The sequence below is a fragment of the Acomys minous genome (assembly GCF_964271855.1).
Source record: "Acomys minous genome assembly, chromosome: 9".
Lineage (NCBI taxonomy): Eukaryota > Metazoa > Chordata > Mammalia > Rodentia > Muridae > Acomys > Acomys minous.
Genome location: NC_140490.1, coordinates 70,528,913 through 70,539,268, shown reverse-complemented (window position 1 = coordinate 70,539,268; position 10,356 = coordinate 70,528,913). Strand labels below are relative to the sequence as shown.

The window sequence follows — 10,356 nt, the reverse complement described above, 5'->3', positions numbered from 1 at the left end:
CCTGGGCTACCTGTCAAGGTGAGGGACACCAACATTACAGTCCCCGGCTGCCCTCAGGACAGAGATTCCGAAGGAGCCCTGCACTGGCACCGGAAGGCTGGAAGGAAGGCAGCCCAGAGACGCTTCGGCAGGTAGTTGTAGGAGAGTAAGCGAGGATGTGCACTCCATGCCGAGCTTGGGATGGTAGTGTACACCCCCACCTTGTTAGTTTCCCTTTCTTTTTCTTTCTTTCTTTCTTTCTTTTTTAAATTCTCTTTCTTTCTTTTCTTTCTTTCTTCCTCCTCCTTTTTCCTTTTCTTCTTTGTTTCTTAAGACAGGGTTTCTCTGTGTTGCCCTAGCTGTCCTGGAATGCACTCTGTAGACCACTCTGGACTTGAACCAACACACCTCTCTTTCTGTCTGTCTGTCTGTCTGTCTCTCTCCCTCCCTCCCTCCCTCCCCCACTCTCTTTTAAAGGCAGGTCCAGGCTGTCCTGGAATTTGCTATGTATACCAGCTGACATCAAACCACCGAGATCCACTTTTGGGGGAAATTGGAACTTGAAAGATTCCTGAGAGCCTCATATGCAGCCATTTAAAAAAAAAAAAAAAATCAGTTGCAGAGGGTTGAAACTCTGAAAGGCCAAACAAAGGGCTTAAGGGCTTGAGAGACCTTTACAGGCACTTATTGCTTTTTCAGAGGATCCAAGCTGGCTCACACTGCCTGTAACTCCAAATCCAGGGAGATCGGTTGCTTCCGGCTGCTTCCGGCTGCTTCCGGCTGACATCCCAACTTGTGCACACACATGCACATACATGCATAAATAAAAAAAAATAGGGCTTTTGTTTAGGTTTGGTCGTTTTTTTGTTTTTGTTTTTTGGGACAAGGTTTCTCTGTGTAACAGCTCTGGCTGTCCTGGACTCATTTGTATACCAGGTTGGCCTCGAACTCACAGCAATCCACATGCCTCTGCCTCCCAAGTGCTGGGATTAAAGGTGTGCACCACAACGCCTGTCTGTTTTGCTTTTTTTGTTGTTTTTGTTTTTATTTTGTTTTATTTTGTTTTTTGAGACAAGGTTTCTCTGTGTAGCCTTGGTTGTCCTGGACTCACTTTGTAGACCAGGCTTACAGCCAATCGATGAGCAAGGGAGAGAACAGGGCTGGACTTCTTGCCAGCCAGGGGAGGAGTTAGAGAAGGAGTGAAGGGGAGCTTAGGAAGTTGAGCTTAGGAAGGAGCTGGAGCCGAGGAAAGCTACAAAAGTGCAAGTATCCCAGGAATGTTTACTGGGAATAAGATAAAATAGCACAGAGGGTTAAGAACAGACTTAAACTTCTCAGATTGTGCTGGGAAGCCTTGTATTATAAAAGAGTCTCAATTATTTGTGTGATAGCCGGGTTAAGAAATAAACTAAGAGAAACAAACACGGTTGCGTAAAATAAATTCAACACTTTATTCCCTGTCAGCTGGTTTCTTACGCTGCCTCTAGACCTAGTGTTAACTTTAATAAATCCTGTGTATAGATAGCTCTTGGATTAAAGGTGTGGGCTAGGGCTGGCTGAACCGCACCTTAACCACCTGTTTACAATAAACAGAAAGTTCTTTGGTTGAGCCGCTCCGTGTTGGCGCCCGCCTTTAATCCCAGCACTTGGGAGGCAGAGGCAGGCAGATCTCTGTGAGTTTGAGGCCAGCCTAGTCTACAAAATGATTGCAGGACAGCCAAGGTTACATAGTTGGACATCATAGGCAATAAGGGGTTTCTGTTATTGTGACAAAAAATTGTATTTGACAATAGTCTCCATCTTTTGGAAGAGAAGACTTTTCTTTTTTCTGCAGGTCAGTTTATTAAGATGGAATTACTGCTAATTACATAGAAGAGAAGCACCTGCCAAATCAGTGAGGTTCTCAAGAACTTTCTATACACATTACAAGCAAATGGTTCAAACAAGGAGCGGTTCCTGATTCCCAGTGACAAGGCTGAGGGGAATTAATCTGCACATTTACTTCAAGCTGTCGAAGAGTTTGCAGTCCACACAGTGGCCTCGCGCATGTAAGAAGTCAAAGAGCTCCTCTGTACAATCCTCTGCTGTCTCTGATCGGGAAGACACGCGCTCGTCACACAGCTCTGGCCTCTCCCGGGTGCTTACACACTCCTCCAACTGCTCACACACTGCCCTGTCACTGTTGTTAGGGGTCCACCAATCCTTCTCCTCTTCCTCCCCTTTGGGGTCTACCGGATCCGGTGAGCATCTTTCGTTCGTCCTCTAGACCCATGTCAGACGCTGTTCAGGATTCAAAACAAAGAGCAATATCCTGGAAGAGAAGACTTTAATACAATTAAAATTATGTTAATTTTATTTCTGAAGATAATTAACCAGGCTCAGAATCTTAATTAGAGTTACCATTGCTGTGATGAGACACCATGATCAAAGCACCTTGGGGAGGAAAGGGTTTATTAAGCTTTCACTTCCACATCATAGTCCATCACTGAAGGAAGTCGGGACAGGAACTCAAACAGGACAGGATCCTGGAGGCAGGAGCTGATGCAGAGGCCATGGAAGGATGCTGCTTACCGGCTTGCTCCTTATGGCTCACTCAAGAGGCTTTCTTAAATATCCCAGAACCCGCAGCCCAGGAGTGGCACCACTCCTCCATTGGTCACTTTAAGACAATGCCCTAGAAGCTTGCGTCCTGCCTGATCTTATGGAGGCAACCTCTCCACTGAGGTTCCTTTCTCTCAGATGACTCTATACTATGTCTTCGGTCAAGCTGGCATGGAAACTGTCCAGCACATTCGATTTTTCAAATAACTGAATAACTAAATGGAATCCATTAGTAGATGTCCAAATAGTCCTTGAGGTGGAAAATTGGAGTCTTAAGGGTTTCAAATGGTTTTTCTTACATTTCTTTATCTTTATCCCAGTGTGTGAGCACTGGGAGCAGGCACACACATGGATGTCTGAGTACAACTTGTAAGGAGTGTCTTTCCAAAATGTGGTTTCTGTGAATGAAAACTCCTGAAAGGCTGTGTCTGAAAAGACTGATTGTCTGATTAGAAGTTTCAGTCAGCACTGTGGAGAGATTGGAATGTTCCAGGTCCAGAGGCTGATTACCTTATCCGGGCGAGCTTTAGCTCCGTAGAACAGCCATTCCTTGACCCCTTCTGTGTGGTGACTAACATTCTGTGACTAAAAATTAAAAACCTTTGGAATTTATTGACTTAACAGACTCACTGGCTTCCTCCAACCCAGAAGCTAAGGTGGTCATCACATAGCCTATTGAGCCTATATAAAAATTTCTGCCATTATTTTGGTAACTACCCACCAATGTATTTTAAGCTCACCTTGATTTTATGACTTTCTTTGTTCTGTAAACTATGAAACTGCTTCTGCATTGGAACCTGGGGTAATCTAAGTCTGTTGTCCCCAAGCCATTGTCACTTGAAATGGCTCCAGAATACCACGTTCTCTTATTTCTCTTAAGAAAAGACGTGAGGTTTTTGTGTTGACAGTTGCAAGGATTATGTGTAGGTTTTCCAGCTTGGCAGAAGGCACCGTTACCTAGAGCCACTTTGCCCCTGCCCAACCATCTTCCTGGCCAGCTTTAGGCATTTTGATTTTGTCTGGGGTGGTAGCTTTATTATCAGTTTTTTGGATAATATTTTTATAACAATAATTTTAAACTGGGCGGTGGTGGTGCATGTCTTTAATCCCAGCACTCAGGAGGCAGAGGCAGGTGGATCCCTGTGAGTTTGAGGCCAGCCTGGTCTACAGTGTGAGTCCAGGACAGCCAAGGCTACACAGAAAAACCATGTCTTGAAAAACCAAAACCAACCAACCAAACAAACAATAATTTTAAGATATAATTGTTTCTGCCATTATGTATGTTTTTATTTAATTATGATTTAATATTCTGGAGAATTAGTCAGCCCATCAAATGTTTGCCTTGAGAGCATCAAAACCCTTTGTTGAGTATGAGTTTTGAGGATTCTATATGTCTTTTTTGGCCCACAAGACCATATCAATAATTGTTTATAATAGTGATAGTTGTTTAGTGTGGATTTTTTTCAAGAGTGTGTGTTTATTCATGTATCTGTTAGTCTATTATTTTGTTTGTTTTTTGAGACAGAGTAGCCCAGACTAGCCTAAAATTCACTATGTAGCCCAGGCTGGCCTTGAGCTCACATCAATCACCTTCCTCAGTCTCTCAAATGCTGGGATTATAAGTGCCACCTGCTCAGCATCTAGTGCTAGTTTTTTTTTATTTAAGTTATTTTATTTTATTGAGACAGAACCTCTATCTGTACTCTTGGCTGTCCTGAAGCTCCATCTGTAGACCAGCCAGCCTGGAACTCCCTGAGATCAGCCTGGCTCTTTTTCCGGAGTGCTGGGATTAAAGGCGTGGACCACCATGCCTTGGTATAAGTGACTTAATTGCCTGAGTACACAAAGAAATTTATGCCACTAAAGCAGAAGGTGTACATAGTTCATAGCTGCAATTGGGTGGGAGGACCTGCTTAGCCTTATCATAACAAACCTGCCTTGTTTTATTCATTTATTTTTATTTTATTTTATTAATTTATTCATATTATATCTCAATGGTTATCCCATCCCTTGTACCCTCCCATTTTCCCCTTACTCCCCTCCCCTATGACTGTGACTGAGGGCGACCTCCTCCCCCTGTATATGCTCATAGGGTATCAAGTCTCTTCTTGGTAGCCTGCTATCCTTCCTCTGAGTGCCTCCAGGTCTCCCCATCCAGGGGACGTGGTCAAATATGAGGCACCAGAGTATGTGTGAAAGTCATACCCCACTCTCCACTCATGTGTGGAGAATGTCCTGTCCATTGGCTAGATCTGGGTAGGGGTTTGAAGTTTACTGCCTATATTGTCCTTGGCTGGTGCCATAGTTTGAGTGGGACCCCTGGGGCCCGCCTTGTTTTAATTCTGCTCTCTATCATCATCAGGCAGAACTCAGCATCCTCATCCCTTCTGTTCCTCTGAAGATGCCTGTGGACAGAGACTGCTTCATTGATCAAATGGTAGAGATCCTCAGGGAGATCAGGGCAATCCTTTGGACTTCAGAATTCTCAAGATTTTATGACCAGTCACAAAATGGACTTGTGCCACATCATGTTTGTCCCTCAGGCTCATGATTTAGGAGGGAGACGGGCCCTTTTGGGCCAGTTTGTAAGTAATGTGTTCTTTCACATCAGCACAGATCAACTTCTGACAAGTAGAGATGCTGAGGGCAGCATCAACTGGGCAGGCCCTTCGAGGAGGCGTGTGAGACCCATGGTGATGGCAGGCTGATATTTTTCCCCCTTAAAATGAGTATTTAGTTTAGCTTCAAAAGCTCTAATTTTAGAATAGCTGTCAACATTCATAATCACGTTAATTTTTATTTGTTAATCTTTGGGTTTTCAAAACAGGGTTTCTCTGTGTAGCCTTGGCTATCCTGGACTCGCTTTGTAGACCAGGCTGGCCTCCAACTCACAGAGATCCTCCTGCTTCTGTCTCCTGAGTGCTGGGATTAAAGGTGTGTGCCAACATGTCCAGCTCCAAATTAAATTTTAAAATATGATTTTTATTTAGTGTGTTTCTATGTGAGTGTGTATACATGTGTGTAATGTGGACACCCACTCTATCATGCTTCACAAACCCTTTAAGCCAGGGTCTCTCTCCCTGAGCCTGGGGCTCTGGTTTTCTTGGCAAGGTTGGAAGCCAGCAAGCCAGTGAATGATCTTCCTGTTTCTGACCTGCTCAGAGCTGGGGTTACAGGTGTTTTCAAGATATCTGGCTTGTTAAACAGGTGCTGAAATCTGAACTACGGTCCTTATGATTGCCTAGCAAGGGCTCCTAACTGTTCAACCATTTCTCCAGCCCCTTAGTTAATTTTTAATATGTTAATATTTTCTCTAATAAACCATGAATATCCATCATTGTGATGGTTTAAATGAAAATGGTGCCCATGTGCTCATATGTTTAAAATACTTGTTCCTCAGTTGGTGAAACTATTTGGGAGGAATTAGGGGTTGTGGCCTTACTGGGGGAGATGTATCAATAGGAACCAACTCTGGGACTTCAAAACTTAACTCTGTGCTTTTTGCTTGCTGGTCCAGATGTGAGAGCTCAGATATTCCCGCCAATATGCCTTTACTCTGCCACCCTTGACTCTAAACCTCTGGAGGCTTAATACCAATTCAATGCATTCCTTTATAAATTGCCTTGGTCATTTAGAAAAAAAAATCACAATAAAAAAGTAGACAATACAGCCAAAACATCAAGGCCATACGCAATTAGGGCAGAGTCGTGTTGCATTGGTGGGAGCAATGGCAAGATACCCTGCCTAGGCCCCGCCCCCTTCCATAAAGGAATCAGCAATCAGCAAGACCAGTTGTGGTGACTCTTTATCAGCAGACATACCTGGCCTTTATGAAGATGGCCGTTGTTTGGCTTGTAGAGTGGTGATCTGCAATACCACCTTAATAAAAGAGAGCACATCCAAACTACTCGTAGAGGATAATATAATAAATTAGTACCACCTGTGTATATGGTGTTAATGATTTTGGCTTTATAAGTTCCCAGTTAAATCTTATAGGAAATTCAAGACAGTAAAATGCATTATTTTTTATGCCTTGTACAATTCAAAAAAGGATGTGCCTTGCCTTTTTTTTTTTTTTGGGATGTTGTTTGGTTGGTTAGATAGTTGGTTGTTTGTTTTGAGATGTGTCCTTTCTATTATGTTGCCCTGGTTGTTCTGGAACTCAGATGGAGTCATTGTAATAATAATAATAATAATAATAATAATAATAATAATAATAATATTTAGTATTTTGGCAGATTGTTCTTTTTATCCTCTTCATGAACTTACTGTCAACAGTCTTTTGTGTTTTATTATTTTTACATTTACTCTGTTTGTTTCTTTATTATTATTATTATTATTATTGTTGTTGTTGTTGTTGTTATATTATTATTACTTGGTCTTTCAAGAAAGGGTTTCTCTGTGTAGTCCTTGGCTGTCCTGGAACTTGCTTTTTAGAGCAGGCTGACCTTGAACTCGGCGACCCACTTGCCTCTGCTTTCTCAGCACTGTTAATTAAGGAGTGAGCCACCACCACCCATCTTATTATTAATTTTTAGTACTCATAACCTAGAAATATAGAACACAAAAAACAATAGCATCTAAATGACCCCGGAAAGGGATGGCAGGAAACTGCTAACTAGTTTCTAGTGTTTTCAGGGCTATTGTTCTTTACAGTGCTGTTAACCTCACACTTGCCTAGAAGAAGGTGGGTTGAGCGTTGTTGAATTCCATCACCTTTCTGGTGTTGCTCACTTGGAATATGGTGTTAAAATCTAGTCGAACAGTCTATACCTTTTAATTGGATTGTTAAATTTCTTCATATTTAATGTTACCGGAATAGTTGGGTTGGTGCTATCATTTTCCCTTTCGTTTTCTACATCTCTCATGTCTATTTTGTTCTTCAACTCTTCTTTTAATAGTAAGTGAATATTTTCTATTATAGCATTTAGATTTCATTAATTATCTATTCACTTCTTTTTTTTTTTAAAGCTTTCTTTTAGATGATTTTTCAGTTTACAGTATACAAGTTCAATTATTGGTATCACCTTGTTTTATAAAATTTAACTCCAGTCATATATAGGAAAGTAAAAGCTCTAGGCTTTCTACTTTTGTATTAGTAATGTGATACACATTACATTTATAAGTGGTAAAATAAAAAAAATTATATTGTATAATTAATTGCCTTAGTACCTGTCATTTCCTTAGCCCAATACTGCTTTACTCTGGTAGCATCTATTGCACTGTTATTAGCAAATATACACATTTCAGTCCTGTGTTATAGTCTCATCTGTGCTTATCTTTATGTAGATGCAATATAAATCATTTAAGAGGCGAAATGAGAAAAGTATATTACTATTATTAGCTTTTATGTTAGCACACACATTAACGAGGTTTATTATTGCATTTTCATATACTTCATCCCTTCCCCATTGCCCTATGCCCTCTGGCTGGTTCCTTCCCTTTCCCTAAATATCTCATTTTCCCACGCTGATGTCAGCTGTGATCATTTATAACTACATAAGCCGATATCCACTGTTAGCATTGGTTTATCATCTGGAGTCATAAATTTCCATCTGAAAAACCACTTTTAGTGCATTCTTTTCCCCTATCTTTCTAATTTTTTTTTCGTTCGGTTTTGGAAACAGAGTCTCACGGTGTAGTTCTGGTTTGCCTTGCAACTCGAGGCAATTCTCCTGTCTCTGCCTTCCAAACTCTGGGATTACAGAGGAGGGCCATCGTTCCGGGTTCTGCAATCATTTAAATGTAAGGCTGTGAGGAAGAGAAGAATAAAGTATTCATCTGTCTCTTTCCGGGCTCGGAGAGGTGGCTCCACGCACACAGGACCCAAAGCAGCAGATGCGTTGCTCCACGCCAGGCAGAAGTCGGGCTTCGTCTTGGGTTCAAAATCGGTGAAAATGGGTGTGGCCTTAGGCTTCTGGTTTTGATGCTTCCAAAACCTAGCAAAAATCAGACTTCTGTCTTGAACGTATTCCCGAGAGTCTGATTGTGTCGGGGGGTGTAGCTCAGTGGTAGAGCGCGTGCTTAGCATGCACGAGGCCCCGGGTTCAATCCCCGGTACCTCCAGAGTTTTCCTGTGGCTCATACTGGTTTTTCTTTCCACAACGTCTCTCTTTTCCTTGCTGGAACAGAAAACCAAACGATTTCACAGAACATTAATAGCAAAGCGACTTCACTGCCGCTGCGCTTGGCATGATCCTAAGGCTGTATTATTAGAACCAGGAAATGGAAAATCTGAAGATGGAATAGCGGCTCTCCCAGTCAGAAACTGCAAGACTCTGAAGGTGACGTGACCTTTGTTTCCAGGAAAGAAATGGATCAAAGATTTAACAGCAGAGTGGCAGGCACAGTTTCTCCAAAGTTTTCCTCTTGAGAGAGCTGTTTTTACCTACGAGTATCATTATCGCTCAGTGGTAAATTCATTCAGCCGCAGTTCGGCACAAAGCTTCCCGGTTTGTTCTAACATCTGCGGAATCCATTCACCTGAGACAGCGGCGCCCCCTGTGGGAAGGATGCTGTCCAGATCCTGGTGATAAATCGCAATCTGGACTTGCGGTCTGAAAAAACTAGAATCGCATTTTAAATAGTAGTCCAGGCCGATCGCTCGCTGGCAAATTAAATAAAGCTTAAAAAGCATCAGTTTGAATGCTCTTATAGAGATTAAGAGGATAGACAATAATGCATTTCTATTTCTGAATAACCTTCCTGCTCCTGTCTTTGACTTTGTTTTCCCACTTCCAGACACTTTAATGGAGCAGAGAGCAAGTCATCTTTTTGCCAAATTCAGGTTTTGTTAGCAGCAAACTGGAGTTAACATCATCACCCCTCAACTACAAACAGGACAAAAGAGGCACAGCGAGAGGGGCTGCTACTCCCTGTGCCTCCTGAGGAGGTCTGCTGCCTGCAGTCCCACACTCCAGGGCTAGGCTGTGGGAAGCTCCTGCCTCAGTTCTCCATGAAAGAAACGAGAGTTCACTCACACTTTCAGCCACAGTAGACTCTGCTTATTTAATTTGCGTTTGTTACCGCGCCCCCGCCTCCCCCCCAGACAGAGTCTCACTATGAACTTTTGGCCATCTTCTGCATTGGTCTGCCAAATTGTGGGATGACGGGCATGGACCACCATGCTGGATTTACAATGCACCTTTTCTAACCTCACTTCCCCTACTCTCCAGGAAGTGCCCACCTACCACTGAAGCACCCCCAGCCAACCCCAGAGCCAAGGTCTTTGCAGTTCCAGAATCTGCTAAGTGGAACTCACAGCACGACCCCCCCCATCTCCCCCACCATGAGAGCTTTAATCAGTGTTTATTTCCAGAGTCATCTCCACTGTGAAAGAGAAAAAGCTGGAACTAAACACTCAGAAAGAAGAAATGCAGTCTTTCACTCTCCGTAGGGGCCAAGCCAGCAGGAGGTCATCCGGAATAAGGGCAATATGAGGTTAACCCCCTTGACTGCCAGGAGGACCCAACTGTGTGGCCTGTGGACCCATGTCAGGATGGAGGAAGGGAGCACTGCCTTCCCTGGCTGCCTCAACCTCCCTAAGGTCCCTCCGAGTCCTTCTGGGACAAGAACAGGTGTGAGGATGGAGGGGGCTCTTTGCTAATGAGAGCTCTTTGGAGGAAAATTCGTATCAGTGGATTTCTGAGTCAGAGGGTTTCTCTATATAGCTCTGGCTGCCCTGGACTTGCTCTGCAGACCAGGCTGGCCTCGAACTTGCACCACAAAGCCCAGCTGGTCCAGCAAATCTATAAGCAAGCTCTTTTGTTTTGTTTT

General features: G+C 43.0%; 1 pseudogene across 1 annotated transcript; it reads right to left on the bottom strand.

Annotated features, from left to right (window-relative positions):
• Positions 1-1,796: 1,796 nt before the first annotated feature.
• LOC311606171 (cytochrome b-c1 complex subunit 6, mitochondrial-like) lies at positions 1,797-2,284 on the bottom strand (annotated as a pseudogene). Its single transcript has one exon. The product of its transcript is annotated as a cytochrome b-c1 complex subunit 6, mitochondrial-like (transcript).
• Positions 2,285-10,356: the final 8,072 nt, after the last annotated feature.